Raw genomic sequence first — 25389 nt, forward strand, 5'->3', positions numbered from 1 at the left:
ATAGATAGATAGATAGATAGATAGATAGATAGATAGATAGATAGATATAGATATAGATATAGATTTATTATTTTTATATGTATAGGTGTTTTACCTGAGTAAATGTCCATATACCATGTGGGTGCCTGATGTCTTCCAAGGACAGAAAAGGGAGTCAGGTCCCCTTGTGCTAGAGTCACAGTTGTGAGCTGCTGGGTGCTGGGACTTGAATCTGGATCCTCTGCAATAGCAACAAATGCCCTTAACCACTGAGCCAACTCTCCAGCCCTTGGACACCAAGATTTTTAATGTGCCTGCCTCAACTGGGAACTAGGGCATGAGGGTGCTGGTCACGAGGATGTGGCAGTCAGGTGTGCAGAGGCAGCTCAGGACTGGGCCTCACAGGAGGAAGCAGCTGATGGCAGAGCACTGGCAAGTATACGTGTCAGATGGCAAGCCAGGGAGTGGCCATGCAGGTTTAGAATATTTATTATACAAACATAACAAGGTGGGGGCATAGCTCAGGGGTAGAGCATTTAACTGCAGATCAAGAGGTCCCCAATTCAAATCTGGGTGTCCCCTCCCTTTTATCCCCTTCAATTTCTAGTCTTTTTTTTTTTAGCCACAGGAATTCAGCATGGGAATTTGGTGAGAGAACACAACAGTGGCATATATGATGTGTGGATGTGGATATGTGTGTTTGTCAAGGCTGTCCAGAGAGAATCAGACAGGAAGAGGAAGGGAGACAAAAAATGGGGAGAAGGAGAGACCCAATTTCTCTGGGCATCCCCACAGTTTTTAGAAGATGGCATTTCATCTTCCTCAGAGTGGATTTTTTCTTCTTAAGACTTCAACAATGGCAGACTCTAGTAATACACCTTATGGAGGGCAATGGTCTTCTCTTAAAGTCTACACATTGAAATATTGTCATATCCCAAAAATATATGCACATCAAACATATATATTTGTCCAGACTTTTGGTCTTGACAGCCTTATCAACTTGATCATGTTATCCAGCTTAACAGGTACTGCCATAATCTTAGCCAGTGGCATGTTCCCAAGTAAGGCCATGAGTGACAAGAAAGCTGCATAGACAGTAGGTGGCTTTGGATTACCCTGGAGGGGCTCAGGCCTTAGTAGGGAGCAGTGGCTATGGCCAGTGCTCCTGATGCAGACTCTTAAACTGCACTGTCTGAAGTTCTGGTCCCTGCCTTCCTTTGTGTTTCATGAGGCTGTGGCATCAGGCCTCAATTTGGGCCATGAACTCCTCACATTCCTGCCAGTGGCTCTCTCCATATTTCCATTAGCCTGTGATGCCTGAACTAGAGGCACAGCTGAAAAGGAGAGCAGAGGCTGATCCTTCAAGCAGCCAGCTTCCTGTATCAGGAGCTCCTGCACGTTCTTCGGCTTCTTTATGCACAAGTGTCTGGCATGGCACACGCATGGATATATCAGAGGACAGTTTTCAAGAATCAGTCGTTTCTTCCACCATGTGAGTCTTGGGGATCAAACTCAGGTAATCAGCCATGACTGTAATGGTCTTTCCCCACTGAGCCATGTCAGCAGCTCAACTGTTGTTTTGGTTTTTGTCTTTTAAATCGTATTATCTGTGATGGTTAATATTGGCTGTCACCTAGACAGGATCTAGAATCACCTGCAGAGTGGGTGTGAATAATAATCATGACAACCCTAGCTCTGGGACGCCTCTGACCCATTATCTAGATGGAGTGCATTGGGGTGATCCGCCAAGTGGCATCTTACCAGGCTGGAGCCCTGGACTGGAAAAACAGGAGAAAGCAGGCGAAGACCTGCGCCTGTTACTCCTGCTTCCTGACTGCAGGTGCAGCGCGGTGAGCTGCTCCTGCCACCATGCCCTGATGGAGCAGCTCCCTGCAAACTGCAGCCTGAAATAAACCCTTCCTTCCTGTAATTAATTTTTTCAGGTATTTGACTAATGCAATAAAGTTGAGCAGGGTAGTGTCTGCCTGTAATCCCAGCACTCAGGAGCCTGAGAAACGAACAGGATCAATAATTCAAGAAAAACTTGAGCTACATTCTGAGATTGTTTCAAAAGTCCAAAATAAATCAAGTTAAAAGAAAAAAAAAAAGACAACAAATCAACACAAGCTCACGTTACACATAGCAGCAATGTTCTTTTCTTGTGGAATGGCCTCACTGGGACATCTTTCATTGACAATGCCCTGGAACCAGTTTTTTAAGGTTGCCTCAGACTCCATCCTGTAAAAGTGCCATCATGTCTTCAACCAATGATCTCAGACGAACATGCAGACAGTTCCAGGTTTTTGTTTACTAAAATCAGGATGCAATGAATCTCTAAATCTGAGTACACCTGTGTGAGTACTAAATGGAACCATTTTTCCCCCCAAGGAACTAAAAGAAAGAAGAAGAAGAAGAAGAAGAAGAAGAAGAAGAAGAAGAAGAAGAAAGAAAATGAGAAAAATAAAAAACAAAGCGACACTAAGTAGTGTAGCGGAAGTTTTGGTTTCTTTAAAAACTCAGCTATGTTATTTGAATGTGGTTTTGTTTTAATCCCAAGTGTGGGATTTTAGTTTGTCCACAGCTGACGGTTGTCTCCTGCAGGGCGTGGCCTTTGACAATTGGTAGTGGCCTGCCTCCTGCAGCACAGAGAGGGGCATGGTCTAGGGCTCTAAGGATATAAATATGAGAACCCCGAGAAAGAAGGTGTGGCATGCAGTGGGGGTATGTGGCAAGTGGCAGTTTGGAGAGATCAGAGAGATCACAGTGTGGCAGCTTGGGAACAGAGGGAGTGGCGTGGAGGAGACTGCTGGCTGCTCCTGATGTCAGAGATTGGTATAACCCCAAAAAGAACCCATTGACCCTAAACAGCCGGAAGAAGTAAAGGGGTCTGCACTCCTTCTCCCCGCTACCCTTCTCCATCCTACCTAGGGTGGGGTTGGAAGGGAGAGGCATTAAGTAACCCCAATAAAATATAGTTTAAAAACAGGTGCTACAAAGTAGCCTTAGGCTAACCTCAAACTTGGGCTCCTGGCTCAGCCTTTGGAATGCTGTGATTTCCACCACACACAGCTAACTTGTTTATTTTTTTAAACAAAAGCAATATGCTCAATATGAACAATTAAAATATAAACAACATTCTCTGTTTAGCTCTGTACCCGATTTTTAAATTGGATTACTTGATTTGTTGCTGTTTAACTTCTTGAGTTCTTTATATATTCTGGATATTAGCACTCTGTCAGATACAGGGTTGGTGAAGATCCTTTCCCAGTCCAAAGGCTGTTGTTTTGTTCTGACAGTTTCATGAGGTCCCGTTTTTTGATTGTTGCTCTTAGAGCCTGTGCTGTTGGTGTTCTGTTCAGGAAGTTGTCTCCTGTGCCAATGGGTTCAAGGCTCTTTCCTGCCTTTTCTTCTAACAGATTTAGTGTGTCTGGTTTTATGTTGAGGTCTTTGATCCACTTGGACTTTAGTTTTGTGTAGGGTGATAAGTATGGATATATTTGTATTTGTCTACATGTAGATATCCAGTTAGACCAGCACCATTTGTTGAAGATGCTATCTTTTTTCCATTGTATGGTTTTGGCATCTTTGTCAACGATCAGGACTCACAGCCAAACTTTGGGCAGAGTGCAGGGAATCTTATGAAAGAAGGGGGAAATAGAAAGACCTGGAAGGGTCTGGAGCTCCACAAGGAGAACAACAGAACCAAAAATTCTGGGCACAGGGGTCTTTTCTGAGACTGATACTCCAACAAGGACCATTCATGGAGATAACCTGGACCCCCTGCACAGAGGTAGCCTGTGGCAGCTCAGTTTCCAAATGGGCTCCCTAATAAGAGGAGCAGGGGCTGTCTCTGACATGAACTCAGTGACTGGCTCTTTGGTCACCTCCCCCTGAAGGAGGAGCAGCCTGACCAGGCCACAGAGGAAGACTCTGAAAGACAGTCCTGATGAGCCCTGATAAGCTAGGGTCAGATGGAAGGGGAGGAGGCCCTCCCCTATCAGTAGACTGGGGAAGGGGCATGGGAGGAGATGAGGGAGGAAGGAAGGGTGGGATTGGGAGGGAATGAAGGTGGAGTAACAGATACAAAGCTGAGATACAAAGTGAATAACACACACACACACACACACACACACAACAGTACATTGTTAAGGGCTGGAATTTCCATAATTCCACTCACATGCATTTTGTACTTTGCCTGTGCACTGGACAAATTATAAGGAACCTTGGTCTTTTATTAAATATCAAGCAAAGGGCTCTGAAATTCTGTTCCATTCAAGGGAAGACACTGTCACCCAGTCACATGTAAGTACTCAATCCAGGGCAGCTGACACAAAGTCACCACTCTATCATTGTCATTGTTGAAGACAATTCTCTGGCTGGTTAAGGGAATCCTCATCTGTGAACCCCAGTAAGCCAGAGGGATGTTATCATCAGTCATGTACAAGAGGCAGTAAAGTGTACTCTCACAAGAGGGAGGTGGAGTTCAGAGGCCAGCAGGCCATCCAACTTGCTGGGCTGCCTTGTTTATGGCATGCCATTCAGGTAAAGGCTATTAATTATACCATTTCCCACAGCAGGGGGTATAGCTCAGGGGTAGAGCATTTGACTGCAGATCAAGAGGTCCCTGGTTCAAATCCGGGTGCCCCCTTTAGGTGTTTTTTCCCCCCTCACTAGAAATGTCTTCAGTCATTCTTAACCCTTCCCCTTTGTCATCCTGAGCTTAGTCCCTCTACTGCACTGAGGAGTGGTAGCTCACACCTGTGTACTCTCAGCAGTGTTTACTACCTGTATGCAATTCACCTCTGTTTTCAAACCTTCAGCTTTGTGACACTTGTTCCTGCTGTTGGTAGCCAGAAACTTCCATACCCTGTGCTCTAAATGGCTTATCAGTCACGGTCAAGCAGGAGACAAAAGGCCAGTAATTAAGCAGGGAGAGTTATACTTCAAAGAGTATAAAGATATGAAGAAAACCTGTGTAAATAATTCTGCGGGAGTGAGAGTCCCAAGCAAGGTCAAATGAGGGCAGCAAGTAAGTGTCCAAGAAAAAGTTCGGCCTCCTTGTAATGGAAAGCCACCTGTCGCTGTCCTTTTTAAATCTCTACTTTATTTGGAATGTTTAGGTCTCTACCTTTCTTCCACCACCCCCAACCTCAAGTAGGAGAGGGAAAGGTTAGTGGGGAGAGGGGGTTCAGACACCCTTACTTCTTCTGGCTAGTTAGCATCAAGGGGTTATTCTAGGGCTCTAAACCAATCTCTGTCAGCCGCAGATACAGCAGCCGGCTCCTCCACGCCGCACCATGAAGCATTTCTCTCCCCGTCTGCTCCAAACCGCCACACTGACTCTGGTCTCTCCAAACTGTTACACGCCACCCAACAACGAATGCCACACTGAACACCACCCAGTCTCTTTCTCAGCCTCATAGTTACACTCTCAGAGTCCTACACCACAGCCCTCTCCATGCTGCACGTCGAAGGCCTTTACCAGCTGACAAAGATCACGCCCTGCGCATGACAATTAACAGGTGTGGACAAACTATAGCCCAGCTAAAATCCCACACTTGGGATTAAAACAAAACCATGTTTATATAAAATACAAAGAAACCAAAACTGCCTTTGCATCTCCTGGAGAAGTTTTTGTTTGTTTTCAATTAACGCTTTGGGTTAGTATACAAAGCACTGGGTGTCACCACAGGGTGGTGTCCTTATAGATATGTATCTGTACCTTGTCCTCATTTGTCCCCTTCCCAACTCCATCCCATTTCCTGCTTAGCTCCCTTTCCTTCTCAAATTCCTCACAATTCCTCTTTCTTACCATAGCTGTTCCATTACTCCATTTACCCTGTCTATTAAAATCTCTTTCTTCCCTCTCACTTTTATAGTTTCATGACCTACACAAAATCACACACACACACCTGTGACTAGAAGTGTGATAAGAACTCTTCAAATCTACAACCCTGTTTTTTAATTGGATTACTTGATTTGTTGCTTTTCAACTTCCTTAGTTGTTTATATATACTGGATATTAGCCCTCTGTCAGGTAGAGGGTTGGTGAAGATTCTTTCCCAATCTGTAGGCAGTTGTTTTGTTTTGAGGACAGTGTCCTTTGCTTTACAGAAGCTTTTCAGTTTCATGAGGTCCCATTTATTGATTGTTGATCTTAGAGCCTGTGCGGTTGGTATTCTGTTCAGGAAGTTGTCTCCTGTACCAATGAGTTCTAGGGTCTTCCTCACTTTTTCTTCTAACCGATTTAATGTGTCTGGTTTTATGTTGAGGTCTTTGATCCACTTGGACCTTAGTTTTGTGCAGGGTGATAAGTGTGAATCTATCAAGTAATCCAATTAAAAAATGGGGAACAGAGCTAAACAGAGAATTCTCTGCAGAGGAATATCAAATGGCAGAGAAACACTTAAAGAAATGTTCAACCTCATTATCTATTAGGGAAATGCAAATCAAAACGACCCTGAGATTTCACCTTACACCCATCAGAATGGCCAAGATGAAAAACTCAAGTGACAACACATGCTGGAGAGGATGTGGAGAAAGGAGAACCCTCCTCCACTGCTGGTGGGAATGTAAACTGGTACAACCACTCTGGAAATCAATCTGGCGCTTTCTCAGACAACTAGGAATAGCACTTCTTCAAGATCCAGCTATACCACTCCTAGGCATATATCCAAAAGAGGCTCAAGTACACAATAAGGACATTTGCTCAACCATGTTTGTAGCAGCTTTATTTGTAATAGCCAGAGGCTGGAAACAACCCAGATGCCCCTCAACTGAAGAATGGATACAGAAATTGTGGTACATCTACACAATGGAATACTACTCAGCAATTAAAAACAAGGAAATCATGAAATTTTCAGGTAAATGGTGGGATCCAGAAAGGATCATCCTGAGTGAGCTATCCCAGAAGCAGAAAGACATACACAGTATATACTCACTCATATAGACATATAATAAAGAATAAACCTACTAAAATCTGTACACCTAAAGAAACTAATCAAGAGGGAACACTCTGGCTAAAATGCTCAATCCCCACTCTGAAAGGCAAAGAGGATGGACAGAAGAAGAAGAAGAAGAAGAAGAAGAAGAAGAAGAAGAAGAAGAAGAAGAAGACAGGAAACAAGTTAGGAGCCTCCCACAGAGGGCCTCTGAAAGGCTCTGCCCTGCAGACTCTCAAAGCAGATGTTGAGACTTATGGCCAAACTTTGGGCAGAATGCAGGGAATCTTATGAAAGAAGTGGGAAATAATAGTAAGAGCTGGAGAGGACAGGAGGTCCAAAAGGAGAGCAACAGAACCAAAAAATTTGAGCACAGGTGTCTTTCCTGAGACTCATACTCCAACCAAGTACCATGCATGGAGATAACCCAGAACCCCTGCACAGATGTAGCCCATGGCAGTTCAGTGTCCATGTGGGTTCCATAGTAATGGGAACAGGGACTGCTTCTGACATGAACTGATTGGCCTGCTCTTTGATCACCTCCCCCTGAGGGGGGAGCAGCCTTACCAGGCCACAGAGGAAGACAATGCAGCCACTCCTGATGAGACCCAACAGACTAGGATCAGAAAGAAGAAAAAGAAACCCTCCCCTACCAGTGGACTTGGGGAGGGGAGTGTGTGGAGAAGGGGGAGGAAGGGAGGGATTGGGAGGGGAGGAGGGAGGGAACTAGAGGGGGATACAAAGTAAATAAAGTATAATTAAAAATAAAAAAGAATAAAAGAATTGGGGGGAAATGTGCCAGAGAGACAAACAGAAAAAAAATCTACAACCCTGCATAAAGTTCACTGAAACCTTACAGAGGGTGCTACTGGGTGGATGCCTGTCTAGTATGTACCTATGCAACTGTGGACAGACACCACCTCATTTCCAACCCTTGCCTTTGATACCTGGAAAACTTTCATTTTGCATATCTGAGTGTTCTGTCTATATACAAGTACATTTGCATTCCAGAAGAGGGCATTAGATCCCAGTATAGATGGTTGTGAGCTACCTTATGGTTGTTGGGAGTTGAACTCAGGACCTCTGGAAGAGCAGACAGTGCTCTTAACCACTGAGCCATCTCTCTAGCCCTGGATAATTGTTTCAAATAGTCCATGCAACCACATTTCCTCTTGCTCACCTGAGTGTGCCAATGGGTTGTCAGAGCCTGTCATTCTGGATTCTAATTTCTCTTCTGTTCCTGAACAAACTCATTTCTATGTCGAGCCTCTGCATGTCACCATTTTTGGTTGACAAAAAGCCCAGTGTAGATCATTCAGTTCACACTCCAATTACAGACTCACAGGCACCATGACAGATGGGTGTATTTTGTGACACTAGATTTTTCCTGTGGCTTGTTATGCAACATCACTGTGAATAAGACTGCCAAATGCTGAAGTGGGTATATAGAAGGGCTCTTTCTGGGACAAATCCCAAAATACATGGCTTTCTGTGCAGTGGTGCATGGCAAGCAATCTGTTCTATCAGCTGCAGAAAACCACTATTGAGGGCAGGAAGACAGTGGCCTGTGAAAGCCTGGAAAGCAGAAAATGTCCTTAATGCTGCAGAGCAGGGGAGGGGATGTCGGGCCAAAGGTTCAATGCATGAGCTACTTGCTATAGGCTCTGTTCCTGAAGGGGTCCCCAAAAGATCTGAGTTCAGATGAGAACTGCCTTGCTTGATAAGCAGAAATTTAAAGGTGGTGTGGATTACTTAGAAATGGCATAGTTGGGAAAAGAAAATTGATCTGTCCAAAATTACCATATCAAAGGGGAACTTGGCGCCTTCCATAGACACAAGCTCAGGGAAAAGACCAACATGACTGCATGGCTTTTATCAAGACCACTGATATCACCAAGGTGGGGCCAGCTAGATACTCTGATGGGCAAGTAAGTGCTCCTAGGAGGATGAGGGGTGTGGCCCCATAGGACATGCCCAGATATTTACAACCGAGCCTGGGAAAGGCAGTGCCAAAGAGGGGTGTGGTGGTCGCTGTTGGAACTAATTTTACAAGCACCACACGTTTCCTGAGAGTTTGTAACTAGTAGGCTTTTGTGTTGCTGTGTCCAAATACCTGAGGAAGGCATTTAAAGGAGGAAAGGTTTACGCTGCTTATTATTGCAATGATTTTCTGCTGTCGTTGCAGGGGAGGAAGCATGGGCAGAGCAGAACATTTGACATTGTGGTGGTCAGAGGACGGGAATACAGGAAGATCCCAGGGCAGGATAGCATGTGTAGGACATGCCTATGACCTACTTCCTGCCGTGTGGTCCACCCCCTTCCACTATTCTATGCTATGATTCGGCCATGGAGGGACGATTGCTTCTTTAGCTCAGGGCCACCGTGGGTAGGACCACTTCACGGTCAGCCTCTGGGCTGGCTTAGCTAATCTCCTTTCTCCATCCCTTCTGGCTGACAATTAAGATCCAGTGAAGCAGGCTACAGTGTAGACGTGTGAACTAGGCAAAAGAGACAAACCACACAAAAGAAGTGAAAAGACCTCTGAGCCAGTAGTATCCTACAGGAGGGAGAGTTGAGGGGACTGCTTGCCTGCGGAAAAAAAAAAAAAAAAACAACAACATATTTTTAGACAACCTCTTCAGAAATAGCGAAGAAAGATGGTGGATTTTCAGTGTGGAGCCAAGTGACTTGCTGAATAATTGGAGCTACTCTACTGGCATGGCCAGAGCCTAATCGGGGCGCATCCTATCCCAGGATTGTTACCTGTTGGTCTGGGTCTCCTCGTTTAGAGGTTACTTTGTTATAGCATATGCTTGGGAAATGTTGGAATACACTGAAAGTGGCATATAGAAGAGGTCACTGGTAAATGTAATGAGCACTGGGTCCACTTCCCCCTGTGGCTAACTTTCTGGGAACTGCTTCTGTGACCTTGTGTACTTCCATGTTGTTCAGTCTTTAAGTATAAATGCTTTGCAGAAAGTCTGCTCTAGTACATCCTCTGTGTTTGGTGTCCAGGAGGGACAGAAACTTCGTCTCTTCAGTTCATAGACCTTTAAATCAAGAATTCTCACTAACATTTACTGTAGGCTACAATTCTGGACTGTGATTGGGCGAGGCATTGGGAGAGCTGGCCTCATGTCTTTACTTATATTCCTTTCCAGATCTTCCCATGAGAGGGAGGACATGCTTCCTCGCGGTTTGCTAGGGCTCTGTCCTGTGACTGGCTTTCACCATGAGGTGGTAGAATGTGATACAGAAGAGACAGGGAACCTGTTCACCTGGTTGGGCATCCTCGTATGCATTTCTGCCATTCTCATGAAGGTGTTCTGTTGTAATAATCTAAAATGGGTGTTGGAATATGTAATGTTTATTATTTGCCCCATGATACCATGTTGATATTATTTAACCTGCTATCATAAGCAAATAAAGCACAGACACCTGTGAGATTTTATAATTGCCTTAAAACACCTTGGGCTGAGCAGATGATTCCATCTACACTATCTCAATAATCTCAATAACCTCACCATCCACCTCCCAGCCCCCATACAATGCCATCCTCCTTAACCATCCTTATCTGGGATATCTTCCATCCATAATCTTATAAATAGTTGTTTCTTTTCTTCATTTGGGCCTTTCCATGCCATTATTGGAATCCTTCTTCCTGGCCCATGTCGTTTCTGCTCCACTCTAACCCATCATGGCATCCTCCTTCCTCCTCTCCTCCTGTCCATCTGTTTCCCATGATTCTCATGAACCCAAGGCCTGGGAACCTCAGCCACACCTACCCCATTCTGCCCTGCCTAGGTTTTCGACCTTTATTCAACCAATCAGGAATAATGTCTTGGGCAGGTTTACACAGCAAGGATAGGTTTATCCAAGCAGTTACCAGATCTTGAAGGCCAGTAATTAGCATCAACGTACAAGCATCAGACCAACCTCCAACAATTCCCTTTTTCTGTCTAAATAAAAAGGCCATTTTAAATTTATTTTTTATTTATTACAGTTTATTCACTTTGTATTGAACCTGTAGCCACTCCCTCATACTCTCCCAATCCCACCCTTCCTTCCTCTTCTACTCCCATGCCCCTCCCCAAGTCTACTGATAGGGGAGGTCCTCCTACCCTTTCATCTGATCCTACCCTATTAGGTCTCATCAGGACTGGCTGCATTGTCCTCCTCTGTGGCCTGACTAGGCTGCCCAGCCTCAGGGGGAGGTGATCAAAGAGCCAGCCACTGAGTTGATGTCAGAGACAGCCCCTGTTCACCTTACTAGGGAATACACTTGGACACTGAGCTGCCATGGGCTACACCTGAGCAGGGGTTCTAGGTTATCTCCATGAATGGTCAAAAAGGACATTTTTTTAATACAGTAAGAATAATTATGAAACAATTAAAAGCCAATAGGTAATAGCATATATATGTATGTATCTACACACATATGCTAGTCTAAATGTATTTGACAGTATTAAAGAAAATATCTATCCTATCTATGAGGGACTAGGGTTTTGTACCTAAGTTATTTTTATTGTAGTTTGTATCTATCAACCTAAAAACATCTATCGAGACCTAGAACATCCTTTAAGTTCCTAAGCAACTAAACTAATTGTAAAACTATGACTATCTGGTCTTCAACCCCATCAGAGGCTTGAGAAGGAATAAAATTAATTACCTCAGTAAATAAGAAATCTATGTTAGCAGCTTCTGAGAAATAGAAAATGACAGGGAGTTTGCTGCCTGGACAGGCACCCAAAACTCTCTATAATGTTGGAACATCATCTTCAGCCTTCTGGCCCATTATCTTTGACAGACATATATGTGAAACAGGAACTATTTAGGACTTGCTTACCCTGTCTTGTCAGAGTTTGGCAGTTGACTTCGGCTGCATTTAAACTTGCCCATTTTAGGCAGAATTCTTTCTGTCGTATGTAAAGCGAGGGCATTCTCTTTGGCCTGATAGCTTGTTTGCCACTTTTGAAGCCATCTCCATATGGAGGTTCTTTGATGCTCAACACCTTCTTTGAGGTAGGCGGGGTGCTGCCAGGAGATGACATGTCTCACGGTCAAAGAATCCTTAAAATAATAAAAACATTTTTAAATGCCATAATCTGTAGGTCTCTGAGGTTTTTGGAGACTTGTTTATTTTTATATAATCTATCTATAGAATCACATCTACATGTTAAACCTAGGATATATATTTTTGTGATAAATTAAAATAGTGTCTGACAAGACCATGAGTCAATTAACAATTAACTTGTATTAGCTAGTATCCTAAACAGCTTGTAATAGCAGTTTTAAAAATATGGGAAGTAAATCTTAAGTTTGTATCAATATATCAAAATTCATGCCAATGCATCAAAAATAGACTTATTTTTGCATCAGTATACAGAATCATATACCAATGAGTTAAAAATAATCTTATTTGAGAATAACAAAGCCTTAAGTTGAGTAGATTCAATATCTACCTTTTGTTTTATCATTCCTATAAGATATCCCTGTATTCCCCTTTCTTTCCAACCCTTTTTTTCCTTATATGAGAAAGATAGAGAAAAGAAAAAAAGAGAGAAATCCCTGAATCTAACTTCGTCTTCTCTCTGAATAAGACCATTAATAATTTACAACCATCTCCTAATAACAATAAACATTCATAGCCTCAGAAAACAACCAAAAACCTAGCCATCCATGCCCTCTAAGGTAAATGGGACATAGCTCTCATGGGTTTCTTCTAGGTTATTTAGGGGGCCCAAAGGAAACTGGGGAAAATGGTTAAGCTAGCTGGCATTAACATTTGTGGTCCAGTCTCTGAATGTTGAGAAATTCCAGACTTAGTAGAAGTCTTGTTTGGAGTATTCTGCAATGCTGGACCAATTGATACCAGTAGCTTTCTTTGAAGCTGTTTTGGGAGCAGCTTTGATGGGGAGCAGCAACTGAAGCAGTTGAATAAGCAGAATGCTGGAACATGCAGGATGCTAGAACAGATGTGTCAGCATCTCAGCATGCTGAAAGGATGAATCCTGTCAGATTTGATCCAGCATCGGTGTCTAGTTGTTTTGTTCTGCAAATATATAATTTCCCACAAGCATTATACAGTCCTCAAATTACAAATGTATGAGATGTGCAGGATGCACAGATCAATTACAGATGGGTCTCTTCTCTTTGTATGAGCAGAAGAAAGACATCTGTAAATACGTATGCCATATAAAAGGATGGCATGTGTATGTCATAGGGATTTTGTACCAGCCAGAATTATTGGCTGTGCATGGACATCCATGACTAGGTCAGTTTTAGAGCCATTCCCTTGTGGTGGGATCAGCAATGTAAGTTATCTGTTGTTTTATCTTGACTTCCTTCAAAGAGGATGTATATTACTATTACTATTGAACATATAATCATGATAATGTTGTATTGACCTAAATATCCTCCTCTGGGCTCCTGGGTACCTGTTGTTTTAGGCCAATCCACTGTCTCCCATGAGTAGGCCTCACATTTAAAGAGACAAGCTGGCTGCTCTAAGCAATAGAAAAGACATTATCTTTCAAAATCAACATTATTTAAATTCCTTTTTACATTTAAGGTTCAAACATACCCTAGGCATCTTGTCCATGTTTAGATGTTTAGGTCTGGGTTTTCATATTTGTTGTGCCTATTTTTTCCTATCCCCATTTTTAATATGGAATGGGCGGTTATACCTTTATAGCCAAACTTTATAGCAATGTGACACCTTAATTTAGTCAGCATTTAAGAGCTTTCTGGCACGGGAGGCATGCAGTTTGCATGTTTGTCTCCTAGCCTAATCCTGATCTTTACAATGACCAACAGAACAAAATGCCAAAATGCCCTTTGACCAGTTCTCCCATGGGAGCCCCACTTTTTGAGGAAATTGACTGGCCTTTTAGAGCAGTGTAGCATCATCTCCCCTTGCATAAACCTAAGACTGGTGTGTATCCAACCTTTAGAGCATTAAGAACAGAACACACATTACTAAGGAAAAAGAACTTACATGGAAACCTTAAGGAAAAAATTGTAATTTTGAATTCTAGACTGTCTTTGCAAGTGACTAATAGGCAAGGGTTCCTGCCCTGCCCTTATGGTGTAAATTAGGCTGATCTAGAACTCAGAGATCTGCCTATTTCTGTCTCCTTTGTGTTGGGATTAAAGGCATGTGCTGTCACCATCCTGTTTAAATATTTTATCTCAAATCCATATCATTTTAACTCAAAGTCTTTAAATGAAAATCAAGTAAAGAAACAAGAAAAATTTAAATTTTGGGCCAGTTGTGCCATTTTAGGCTGTAACAAGCAAAGCACAGTTTATCTTTTTTTTTTTTTTTTTTAATTTAGTTGCTAAAGCATATTGGTGGACCCTTCCCAGAAAGAGCTGACAAGCATCTTGTAGCCAGAGAGCTTTGAATTCCAGCTATTATCAATTTACTTTTTCTTGGGGAGAGGGCCCTTTTTATTGTCCACAACTTAGTATCCCATCCATCAGCTGTCTCCACGTGTTCTCCTTGAACTTTTGTAGAGAGGGCGTGGAAAACTGTGCTCGCTTTTAAACACATTGCAGCTAGATCCATGACTATGACAACTAAAACAAAGCCAAAAGGGAGCCAAACACCCTCCGCCATGGCGTTTTTTATTTTAGATGCAGTTCTAGGCCTGGCTCTGTTTAAATGGCTGTCTGCCTCCCATTTTCTCCTCTCCAACTTGCCATGTCTCCACAGCCATGGCCGCTGTTGCTGCTCTGTGAGAGCCGGACCAGCCTGCAGCAGCAGGGAGCAATGCTTGTGTATCAAAGACAGTAGTGGCTGCCAGTTTTGTTAAGTCTGCTCCATTTGTCTCCCTGTCCGCCTGCAGGAGGCTGTTTTGTGCTTGTGAGTGTGTTTGAGTCTTTCCTAAAGAGACAGTATTTGACCCGGGAGTTTTTAGGTTTTAAGTTTGGGTTGTCTCACTGGGAACTTATTCCCCCTTCCCCCCCCCACCAAACCATGATAAAGCATGATTTAAAGGGCGTGGATACATAAAATTACTTGGGAGCCATATGTTGTAGTAAATTAAAATGGGTGTTGTGCTATATGATGCTTATTATTTACTCAATGATTATCATGTTGGTATTGCTTAATCTGCTATCACAAGCAAATAAAACACAGACAGCTGTTAGATTTTATAATTGCCTTAAAACACCTTGGGCTAGACTATCTCGATAACCTTACCATCCACCTCCCAGCCCCCATCCAATGCCATCCTCCTTAACCATCCTTATCTGGGCTATCTTCCATCCATAATCTTATAAATACTTGCTTGTATTCATTTGGGCCTTTTCATGCCATTATTGAAGTCCTTCCTCCCAGCCATGTAGTTTCTTCTCCACTCTAACCCATCATGGTATCCCCCTTCCTCCTCTCTTCCCTTCCATCTGTTTCCCATGATTCTCTTGAACCCAAAGTCTGGGAACCTTAGCCCCACCTACCCCATTCTGCCCTGCCCAAGTTTTAGACCTTTAATCAACCCATCAGAAATAATGTCTTGGGCAGGTTTACACAACAAGGATAGGTTTATCCAGGCAATAGCCATATCTTGAAGGCCAGTAATTAGCATCAAAATACAAGCATCAGACCAAGCTCCCACAGTGTTTTCTTGCCAGCTGTTTGTCCTCCATCAGGGACCTCAGAATGAACACATAAGAAACACAAATCACAGAGAGGAAACAAACAGACAGAAAACAATCCACAGATGGTCCCACAGCTTGAGACAAAGAAACTAAGCACAGCCTAGACCCACCGATGGACATCTTCCCTGCTGAACTGTGAGAATGAAAATGATGCTTACCACCGCACGGGACTCAAATTTAGAACAAGTAATTGGATAGCATTGGTGTGGAGACAGCTGACTATCCCAACCATGGTTCCCACACTTCTCCCTTCCCAAAACCCATCAAGTACCGACTGAGAGGAGAAGGTACCAATACACTGAATTCAGAATGTAGAGATGGGTAGAAAGGAGATGCTGAGCTTTGAGCCACATGTTCTCTCTCCCTGAGGTAAGCAGGAACCGTAGGTAGCTCAGCAGTAGTTAGGCTGCGTCTTCCTCCCCATCGTCCCGCCACCCATGTACCCTCCAGTCTAGCCCTTCAGGCCTTTTCACTCCTGTCTCGCTTTCTTGAGTGTGTAGTTCTTCTATGGTTGTTCATTTGTCTCTTTTTGTCTCCAGCATGTCTCTCCACATTTTGAGGATGTCAACAGTATGAGCAGAATTAACACTCATGAAAATTGGAAGCCAAAGTTGAAAACAATCTTATCCCTTTGTCCCCACATAACTTCTGCCACACAGGTGCCCCTGGCTCACCAAAGCTGCCAAGTGAGTGACATGGATAGGCAGTCAGCTTACCATTTTACACAGTTCTCAAGCCACAGATGAGAGGTCCAGAGCAGACACAGTATTTATATCTATATTTCCAGCTAATCAAAATAAAGCAGTTATCATTCCAAGAAGAAAGCATTCATTTCCCATCATTCCTTGACAACCACAGGTTAGTTCTGGGTTTTAGCTCTCTGACATCCTCCTAACAACCCTTAGCCTCCACAGGCCCTCGCCCTCGAGATAATGGTCCTTTCCTGCATCCTTGGAAACTAGTCTTTTGAGATGATAGTTTTCGGGGTAGGGGCCAAAAGGAAGAGTTCCCAAAAGAAGGCCCCACTTCAGTGTATCCTGAACTCTGGGTGCACAAATAGCCAGCTATTTTGCCTGCCTCCTACCTTCCAACTCTGGTGAAGCAATGGTTGGGGACAGCTTGGGGTGGAAACCTGTCTTGTAAAATGCATGACTTTCAAACTTAGAATGAGTAAACAAGAGATTTTGAAGAGAACTTGAGAGCGACAAACAGAAGACAATCCCGAAGAATATGGGAGTTCCAGAGGGTGAGAGTGAGGCAGAGAGAGAACCAGCTCTGAACACTGAGGTGCCACAGCAGGGTGCTGGGGATGAAGACAGACATTAGAAGTCCTCGGCTAGGTGTATAGGAATGGATAGGGTAAGTTAAAAGCCAGATGTCAACCTGTCTGAAGGGGTCAGTCCCTGCTCACAAATATACTACAAATGAGGAGAAGCTGCAGGGTAAGTGTCCCCCTTGGGTAACTAACCGCACACCATCTAATGCAGGCAGTATGGGCTAAGTAGGAGAGTGTCTGCAGGCACACGGGCATGATTCAGTTCCCTCAGAGGAAGCCATTCCGGGTTCAAGGCTCTGTCACCTGCCGACACTTTCTTTCATATTTACCACATGTTGTCAGCTGCCATCTTGTGTCATGCTCCTGGGCCCATAGACCTCTCTGACACCCACGTCATCACTTTCCTGAGGGTTGGAGCCTTCTTCCTTCAGGGTACTTATTTTGTATGAAATGTTGGATGATTCTGAAAACATAAGCAAGAGGGGCAGGAGAAAGGTAACAGAGTCATTGATTTTCTTGTCCTGGGCAAGCAGCATTGAGGCTCTTCATCGTGAAAATGGGCTCTGCTTATGATCTGGTCATGAGTCAGCTCTGCTTTGTTCGGACATGAATTTAATCATTATCACTTTCCCTCTACATTTATGCCATGGGAAGGAACAGATTAAATCAGTGTCTGTAAACTGTGAAGAACTCAGAGTCATCCATTGAGCTCATTTGGTCTATACCTAGAACCCTTTACCACACACTCCGATTTAGGGTTCTCAGGTAGAGACCAAGACTGCTAGTTTTTTCCCAGCCCTACCCCCTTCTGCTACATCCCAAAAGCAAACCCTTTGAGCCTGGCTCCAGGAGTTAGTCCTCCTGCTCAGTTGGGAACTGAGGCAGGAGGATCAAGAGGAGACAGCAGATGGGCATGCAGAGGTGACTCATAAAAGGAAGAGATAATGGCAAATCACTGGCAAGTACACATGCCAGGGACTGTCCATAAAGGTTTAGATTGTATGTTAGGTGTGCACAGAAAGAGGTGGGAGCATGGCTCAGGGGCAGAACATTTGATTGCAGATCAAGAGGTCCCTGGTTCAAATCCAGGTGCTCTCTTGCTAGAGTCCCCTTAAGATGCAAGAGAACAAACCTGGAGTAGTCATTAACATGGAGTCACATGAAGGCCATTGTCTCTCATTGGGCTCTGCCCCAGGAAGGTGCCCAGTAGGGACGGGAGTGTGTTTCTCTTGTGCTTTGAGTTCTGCTCAGGCCAAGTCTATATCCTTATCTCTGACAGGTCAGCAAAGGGTTGGCTATGAGGCACACCCAGGTTGCAGTCACGAATGCCGTGGCTGCAAGATCACTGTGATCTTGAGGCTCATTTACTGCAGGAAACCCATCCCATGGGAGGTTGGTAGAATAGAGGAAGCGGCTCTTCCCTCTTGCCAGTTTTCCTTATCATTTCGTTGAAGCTAGTGCTCTTAACCCCTGAGCAGTTTCTTCAGCCCTGTATCAGACTTCTTAATTCTAATGTCTGCAGGATGGACACCAGAAGAGGTGACTCATCAGATGGAATTACATCTGACCATAAGCCAAATTCTTTCTACCCCAGAGATATCAGTCTTTCTTCCTGAGTTTAGAAATGTTTCAGGAGGCCTACTCACATCATGAAGGGTAGTTTTACTCAGAGTCTACTGATTAAAATGTGGCTCAACCAAAATGTGATGAAACAGCTAGCATGGTGTTGGTTCAGAGCCTGGGGTCTGCTTTTTCCCTTCAGAGCACCCACCCAGGCACCAATGTGTACACGTGCTGGGCTTGAAGGAATGAAGCTTAGCCAGGTGGGCAGGTCTGCAGGATCCCAGTCTGGTGGTGAATGCCCGAAGGGAGAAAGAGTTCTCTGAGGTGGTTTTCAGTGAAACAACTCTCTTAGTGTTACAGCCCTTATTGACAAAGCTCTTCCAATGATACAGTTCACTTTATTGGGGAGGGGGGGGGAATAAGGGATCTAAATCTTGGGGAAATGGGCAGGGATTTAGGGGTGAGCAAACATCCTTGGCTGGGGCTGAGGTGCTGGGAATGTTTCATTCGCATGGAGAGGAGTTCCAGGTGACTACCTCGAGAATTGTGAATGGGGTCACAGGGCTATGTGTGCCAGGACATGCAGGCACAGAATAGGCAGGGAGCAATCTTTACTCCTGCCCGTCTCAAGATGGAGCTTTTTGGGATTGGACACATCTCAACCTTGCTCCAGCTCTATTCCCGTTTCCCCAGTGGCACAGTCCATGGGCCCCCACAATATGAATATATTTGGGTAAACATCTGTGCACCATAGCCTCACCAAGGGGTCACATAAACTAATCCAGTACAAAGGATATTTTCATTTTTGTTTGTTTGTTTGTTTTGACACAGGGTTTCTTTATTAGCCCTGGCTTTCTTGGAACTCTCTCTCTCTCTGTAGACCAGACTATCCTTGAACTCAGAGATCTGCCTGTCTCTACCTCCCAAGGGATTAAAGGTGTGTGCCATCACCACCCAGCAAAAGATATCATATTAATCTTGGCCAACGCCATGCTCTTGAGTAAGCCTATGACTACTGGGTAAATCACAAAAGAGAGGTGAGAATGATCCTTGGAAGTGACAGAGGTCCAGCAACACCAGGGGGCCAGTGGCTGAGGCCAGTATTTACTGTGAGGTTTCAGTGGCTTCTTGATTTGGCTGGTTGAATTCCTGGCCTGTGGCTTTTCTCACAGTCTTTTCATTTCATGAGCCTGTGTTCTCATGCTTCTCTGCTGTGCCATGAACTCCTCACATTCCTGGTAACAACTGCCCCTTTATTTCCATTAACCCAAGATGCCTGAATTAGTGAAACATCTGAAAAGGAGAGAAAAGGCTGATGCTGGGATCACCAGGCCTCCACACCAGGAGAATCTTTGGTTTCCATTATTTCCTTGCTTAAAATAGGCCAATGGCTAAGACAGAATACAAATCAGGAGCGGAGGTATGGATTGATGAGAGCACTGAGGCAGCTTAGGTCTTAACCACATCAATGGCTCCCGTATAATATCTGTTGTTCACCAAGTGTATCAGTTATTTTTCTGTTTCTGTGGTAAAATACCATAACCAAAAACAACTTATGGAAAAGAGTTTATTCTGGCTTGTGGTTTGGGAGGTAGAGCCCATCATGACAGGGAAAGAGAGCAGCAAGTGGCAGGCATGGCGGCTGGAGCAGGAAGCTATGAGTTCACCTCATCAACCACAAGCAAAAGACAGACAGAAAGACTGAAATGGCATGAGTCTTTTCCTCCAGCGCTGCTGCATTACCTCACTCTCTGCAAACAGCGCCACCGAGTGAGGACCAAGTGTTTAAATACCCAAGGCTATGGGGGATATTCCTAATTCAAATCACTACATCAAGCTACTGCTTTTTGTCAGAAAGGCAGCCGGGAATGAACATACAAGAAGCAGACCCAAGACCAGATCTCAGAGTGAAGCCAAACAGAGGAAGACTCATAGCTTGAGACAGAGACTTCTAATACTAGCCTGCACCAGCTGATTGGCACCCACAGTGCTGAGCTGTGAGCATGAGAATAGCTGTGTGCTGTTGATGCAGCTGAACTTGGGGTGACTATTGTGGAGGGCTGGATACCTCAACTATGATTCCCACACCTGGCACACAAATTGGGCATCAGGGACTGACTAGGGAGTAGGATGAGACTTCAGTTGACCCAAGGACTCTGAAATACGTATTCAGGGTTTAAATGTGATTCTCAGACATACAAGGGGACACTGGAAGAATAGGATGGCAAACTCTCAGTCACTGTTCTACTGCTATGAAGAGATACCATGACCAAGGCAACTCTTATAAAAGCAAGCATTTAATTGGGGACCTGCTTACAGCTTCAGAGGGTCTGTTAGTCCATTAGTCCCACTGATGACTCACAGCATGGTGCTGGAGAAGTGCTTGAGAACTATATCCTGATCTGCAAGGAGAAGGGGAAAGGAGAGGGAGAGGAAGAGGAAGGAAGAGGGGAGAGGAGGGAGAAAAAGAGGGAGGGAGAGAGAGAGGGAGTGAAATTGGGGCCTAGTGTGGGTTTTCAAAATTCCACCTCCAGTAACATGCCTCCTCCAACAAGGTCACCCCGCCTAGCTTTTCCACAGCTCATCAGCTGTGTACTAAGCATGCAAATACATGATCCCGTTGGGGCCAATCTCATACTTGCCAGTCCTTCGTCATCATCTGCTTCCTCCTAGGATACCCAGCCCTGAGCTGCCCCTCTACACCTCACTGCCACTTCCTCCTAGCAATCATCATCCTGCCCTAGTTCCCAGTTGAGACAGGGGCCTTACGTCCTGGAAGTCTGTGCTAGAGTGTCTTTCAGACTCGCCTAGGAGACTCAGATGCAGAGGTCTGGATGCTCAACTGATATCTGGTGACAATCAGGGCTAGAGAAAAGCAAATCTCCTCTGTTCGTGCCCAAGAACTCCTAAACCAGATTCTCTGGGAAGGGAACCAAAGGATGATCTATTTCTCAGACAAACTCAGTGGATGGTCCTGACTCATTGACTGTTTGCAACTTGTGATTTAATCTGCTCCCTTCAATTGTATAGATATAGGGTAAATGGTGGTGGTTAAAATCATGCCCAAACAAAATGCCTGATTAGTGACCAGGCCATAAGCAGAGTCCACACTTATGATAAAGGGCCTCAGTACCAAACAGCCCAGGGCAGAGGACACATGACCTCTATTCCCCACCCCTCCATCTGCCCCTCTTATTTCCTGTTTTCATAAAGCTTTGACTGCTCTGGTCTACACCTGTTTTTACCATTGGGATCCACAGCGCTTACCTGTGCTTTGCCACACACAAGAACCCACACGCGTTGTGAGGTTTCCTTACTTTTCCTGAGATAGGCACAGTGGGCTGACCTCCTTCAGATGGGCCTCTGTTTAACCTTGAACTTACACTGTCCTCCCATAGACCCAGGTCTTGTGTTTTGGGGTATCCACCAGAGAAGACCACTTGGACATGGGTTTAAGGCAATAGAAGGTCTTTATTAGCCACCTGTTGCCCACACTGGCTTCCCAGTGTAGCCCCAAGCCTCTCTCAGGGTGAACTTTTAAGCACAAAAACCACATCCTGGTTTTACATGCTCAGGGCTGGGCATCCTAGGAGGAAGCAGATGATGACAAAGGACTGGCAAGTATGCATGCCAGATGGTGAGAGTCAGGGAGTAGCCATGCAGGTTTAGAATGTTTATTAGACACACACAAATGTGGGTGGGGGCATAGCTCAGGGGTAGAGCATTTGACTGCAGATCAAGAGGTCCCTGGTTCAAATCCGGGTGCCCCCTATTTTTTTCTCTCCATGAACAATGAGTGGGTGTCCTTCAGGGGAATCCCAATCTCCTGAAAATCTGTGTCATTCCTGTAGGACCTAGGCTAATTTCCATTGGCTCAGTTCTAGTGGAGGCAGAATTTTATGCTGGTTAAGGAAGACTAACCATGGCAGATGTTTGAACTGGGTACAGTGATCATGGCTGCACCGAGAAAACAGAATTGACAGACTGTGGGAGTAAATTTGTGTTTTTGTATGCTCACACAGAGAAATTCTAAGAAATACCTGCAGAGCAGTGAGGTAGAAAAGTCTGATTTCTGCAAGGCAGAATACAGGCTAGAGACTTGGAAGAGGTATCCAGAATCTGAGGAAAGTCTTGAGGTCAAATTTCCTCTTTTTCGGAGACATCACATTCTCCTCCCAGGCCTTTAAGTGATACAGGAGGCCCACACATGTTTTAGGGCTAATGGATTTTACTTAAAGTCTGCTGACTGAAATTTGAGTGCCAACCAAAAATGCTTTCACAGCACCATCTGTATTGGTATAGTACAACCTCACCAACTGACAGCATGAATTTCTCAGCATAATATATAGTACCTTGACCTTATCAGTGATATGCCTTGAAATAAGGCTGTGAGCATTGAATAAGTTACACAGAGAGGTGGAGAGATTTGTAAATATCCTGGAGTTGGCTGACTGAGGCAAGGACATGGAGCTAGACATTGAGGCCAGTTTTCTTTTTTCTTTTCTTTTCTTTTTTTCTTTTGTGTGTGTGTGCGTGTGTGTGTGTGTGTGTGTGTGTGTGTGTGTGTGGTGGAGTTTTTTATTTAATTATTTTTATTTTTATTAATTATAGTTTATTCACTTTCTATCCCCCCTGTACCTCCCTCCCTTCTCCCCTTCCAATCCCGCCCTCCCTCTTCTCCACCCATGTCCCTCTCCCAGTCCACTGAAAAGGGAGGTCCTCCTCCCCTTCCCTCTGACCCTAGTCTATCAGGTATCATCAGGAGTGGCTGCATTGTCTTCTTCTGTGGCCTGGTAAGGCTGCTCCCCCCTCAGGGGGAGGTGATCAAAGAGCAGGCTGAGGCCAGTTTTCATTGTATCATTCTGATGGGCAGAAAGTTGGCTGAATTCCTGGCCCCATGTTTCCTTAGGTCCTCTTTCTTTTCCTAAATCATCTTGAGGCCTTTGTCATCCTTCCAATGATGGCCTTCCATATTACTTTCAACCAGAGATCAACTTTTATTTAAACGAAGTACTGCTGCTCGAATCAAGTTTGGTAACAAGAAAGATTCTCGGGGAAGTGTATAAAGTCAGGCAGGTCATCTGGCCTCCCTGGACCCAAAGATAATGAAGATACTTGTGTTAGTTAGTTACTGTTCTGTTGCTGTGAAGAGACACCATAGCCTAGCAACTTATAAAAGAAAGCATTTAGTTTAGGGGCTTGCTTACAGTTTCAGAGAAGGTGAGTCCATGACCCCCTATGAGCTCATGGGGGAGCATAGTGGCAGGCATGAGCCTAAAGCAGTAGTTCAGACATTCACATCTGGTCGGTGAGTTGAAGGTGGGGGTGGAGTGAGGTGTGTGGGGCTGTGCCTGGTATGAGCCTTTAAAACCAAAGCCTGCCCACAGTGGCACCTCTCGACAAGGGCACACCTGCTCTAAGAAGGCCACACTTCCTATTTTTCCCCAAACAGTTCCACTAACTGAGACCAAGCATTCAAACATATGAGCCTATGGGGACCATTCTTATTCAAACCACCATAATCCAGTAGGCTGCAGGAGATAGAATAGAGGTTCCCATATCTTCTAGAAAAAAATGAGTAACACTAGGCCTCAGTTCAGTTCCCCCAGACCACTGTGCCATTTCCAGAGAGTACTGCTGGTACCTGCTGATTCAACACAGGACACACTCAAATGTCACATTGCCTTGCCTGGTCCTCATGAAGGCTAAAATATGAGCCCTTTCTGGCTGAAATATTAGACACTCTGGCCTCCAATTACTGCAGATGAGAAGCAACCAAAAGGGAGAGCAAAGGCTGATCCTCAGCTGGCTGATTCTGTGCAGTGGCATCTACAATATTCCTGCTGAAAATAGGTCAGTAATAAGAAAGAACTGAACGTGAGGGAGGGCAGTGTGGATCTTTGAGAGCGTTGGGACAACAATCACAGCAGTAGCTCTTTGTAATCTTTCTTCAGCCAGTCATGCAGTGAGTCTCGTCCTGAATGTCCTCAAAGCCTTCTTCAGGCATTTACCTGGAAACTCTATCCTGAGAGCAGGAAATGTCATACTTGTCCCTCTGTTCGCAGCGTGGGCAAGGACTGACACATAACAAGTGCCATGTTTGTTGAGTGAGTAAATGACCAAGTGAAATCGCTTTCCAAGGCCCTGGAGTGTGGCGAAGGCTCTTCCTGTGCTCAGTGTCAGGTTATTTTGAAGACCAGGATGAGCTAGCTGCTCTTGTCCGGATCATTGTGTGACCTCAATGACTCTTGCCGTGAGATATCCTTTCCAGGTGCAAGGCTTGTGCCTTCACTACACCCTAATTTTTAAACTCTATTTTATTTGGGGTTCCTTAAGCCTGTACCTCCCTTCTAACTCCCTAACAGTAGGTAGGAGAGAAAGAAGGTTAGAAGGGAAGGGGGATTTACATGTCTTTAGACTTATTTCCAGCTGGTTCTTTGGGGCAATACCAATCTCAGTTGTCAGAATATCCAACATCAGCTCAGCCTTCTCCCTACCGTCTCCTCAAAGCTTCTCTCTCTCTCTCTCTCTCTCTCTCTCTCTCTCTCTCTCTCTGCATCCTCGAAGCGACCTCCTCAAAACGTTTCTTTTCTTTCTCTCTGGGCTCTGGTATTTATACCCTCTCTGAGTCCTCAGAATTTAACTAACTGTAGCTGGCAAAGACCACACCCCTCTCTCTGAGCTACATGAGACAATTATCAGCTGTTTACATGACATAACTGAGTTTTTAAAGAAAGCAAAACTTCCACCAGCCACTGAGGGTTGGGGGCACTAAGTGGGACAGGTTAAAAAGTTGAAGAAAAGGGAAGACAGGCTGTAGTGAAGAATGAGGCCAGAGTGGATTATAAACATGTGGGCAGGTTGGGTGCATTGCCATGGTTAAAGGAGTGCTAACAAGAAGTTATATGGAAGTGGGGGTATAGCTCAGGGGTAGAGCATTTGACTGCAGATCAAGAGGTCCCTGGT

The 25389-nt window shown here is 44.6% G+C and overlaps 4 non-coding genes across 4 annotated transcripts; all 4 read left to right on the forward strand.

The window, feature by feature from the left end:
* Nucleotides 1–489: 489 nt before the first annotated feature.
* Nucleotides 490–561, forward strand: Trnac-gca (transfer RNA cysteine (anticodon GCA)). Its single transcript has one exon. It is a non-coding gene; the product is annotated as a tRNA-Cys (tRNA).
* A 3994-nt stretch (nucleotides 562–4555) lies between these two features.
* Trnac-gca (transfer RNA cysteine (anticodon GCA)) lies at nucleotides 4556–4627 on the forward strand. The gene has a single exon. It is a non-coding gene; the product is annotated as a tRNA-Cys (tRNA).
* Nucleotides 4628–17886: 13259 nt separating this feature from the next.
* On the forward strand, nucleotides 17887–17958 carry Trnac-gca (transfer RNA cysteine (anticodon GCA)). The gene has a single exon. It is a non-coding gene; the product is annotated as a tRNA-Cys (tRNA).
* A 4164-nt stretch (nucleotides 17959–22122) lies between these two features.
* On the forward strand, nucleotides 22123–22194 carry Trnac-gca (transfer RNA cysteine (anticodon GCA)). Its single transcript has one exon. It is a non-coding gene; the product is annotated as a tRNA-Cys (tRNA).
* Nucleotides 22195–25389: the final 3195 nt, after the last annotated feature.

This window comes from Psammomys obesus, unplaced genomic scaffold, assembly GCF_907164565.1.
Source record: "Psammomys obesus unplaced genomic scaffold, mPsaObe1.curated_primary_1811, whole genome shotgun sequence".
Taxonomy (NCBI): Eukaryota; Metazoa; Chordata; class Mammalia; order Rodentia; family Muridae; genus Psammomys; species Psammomys obesus.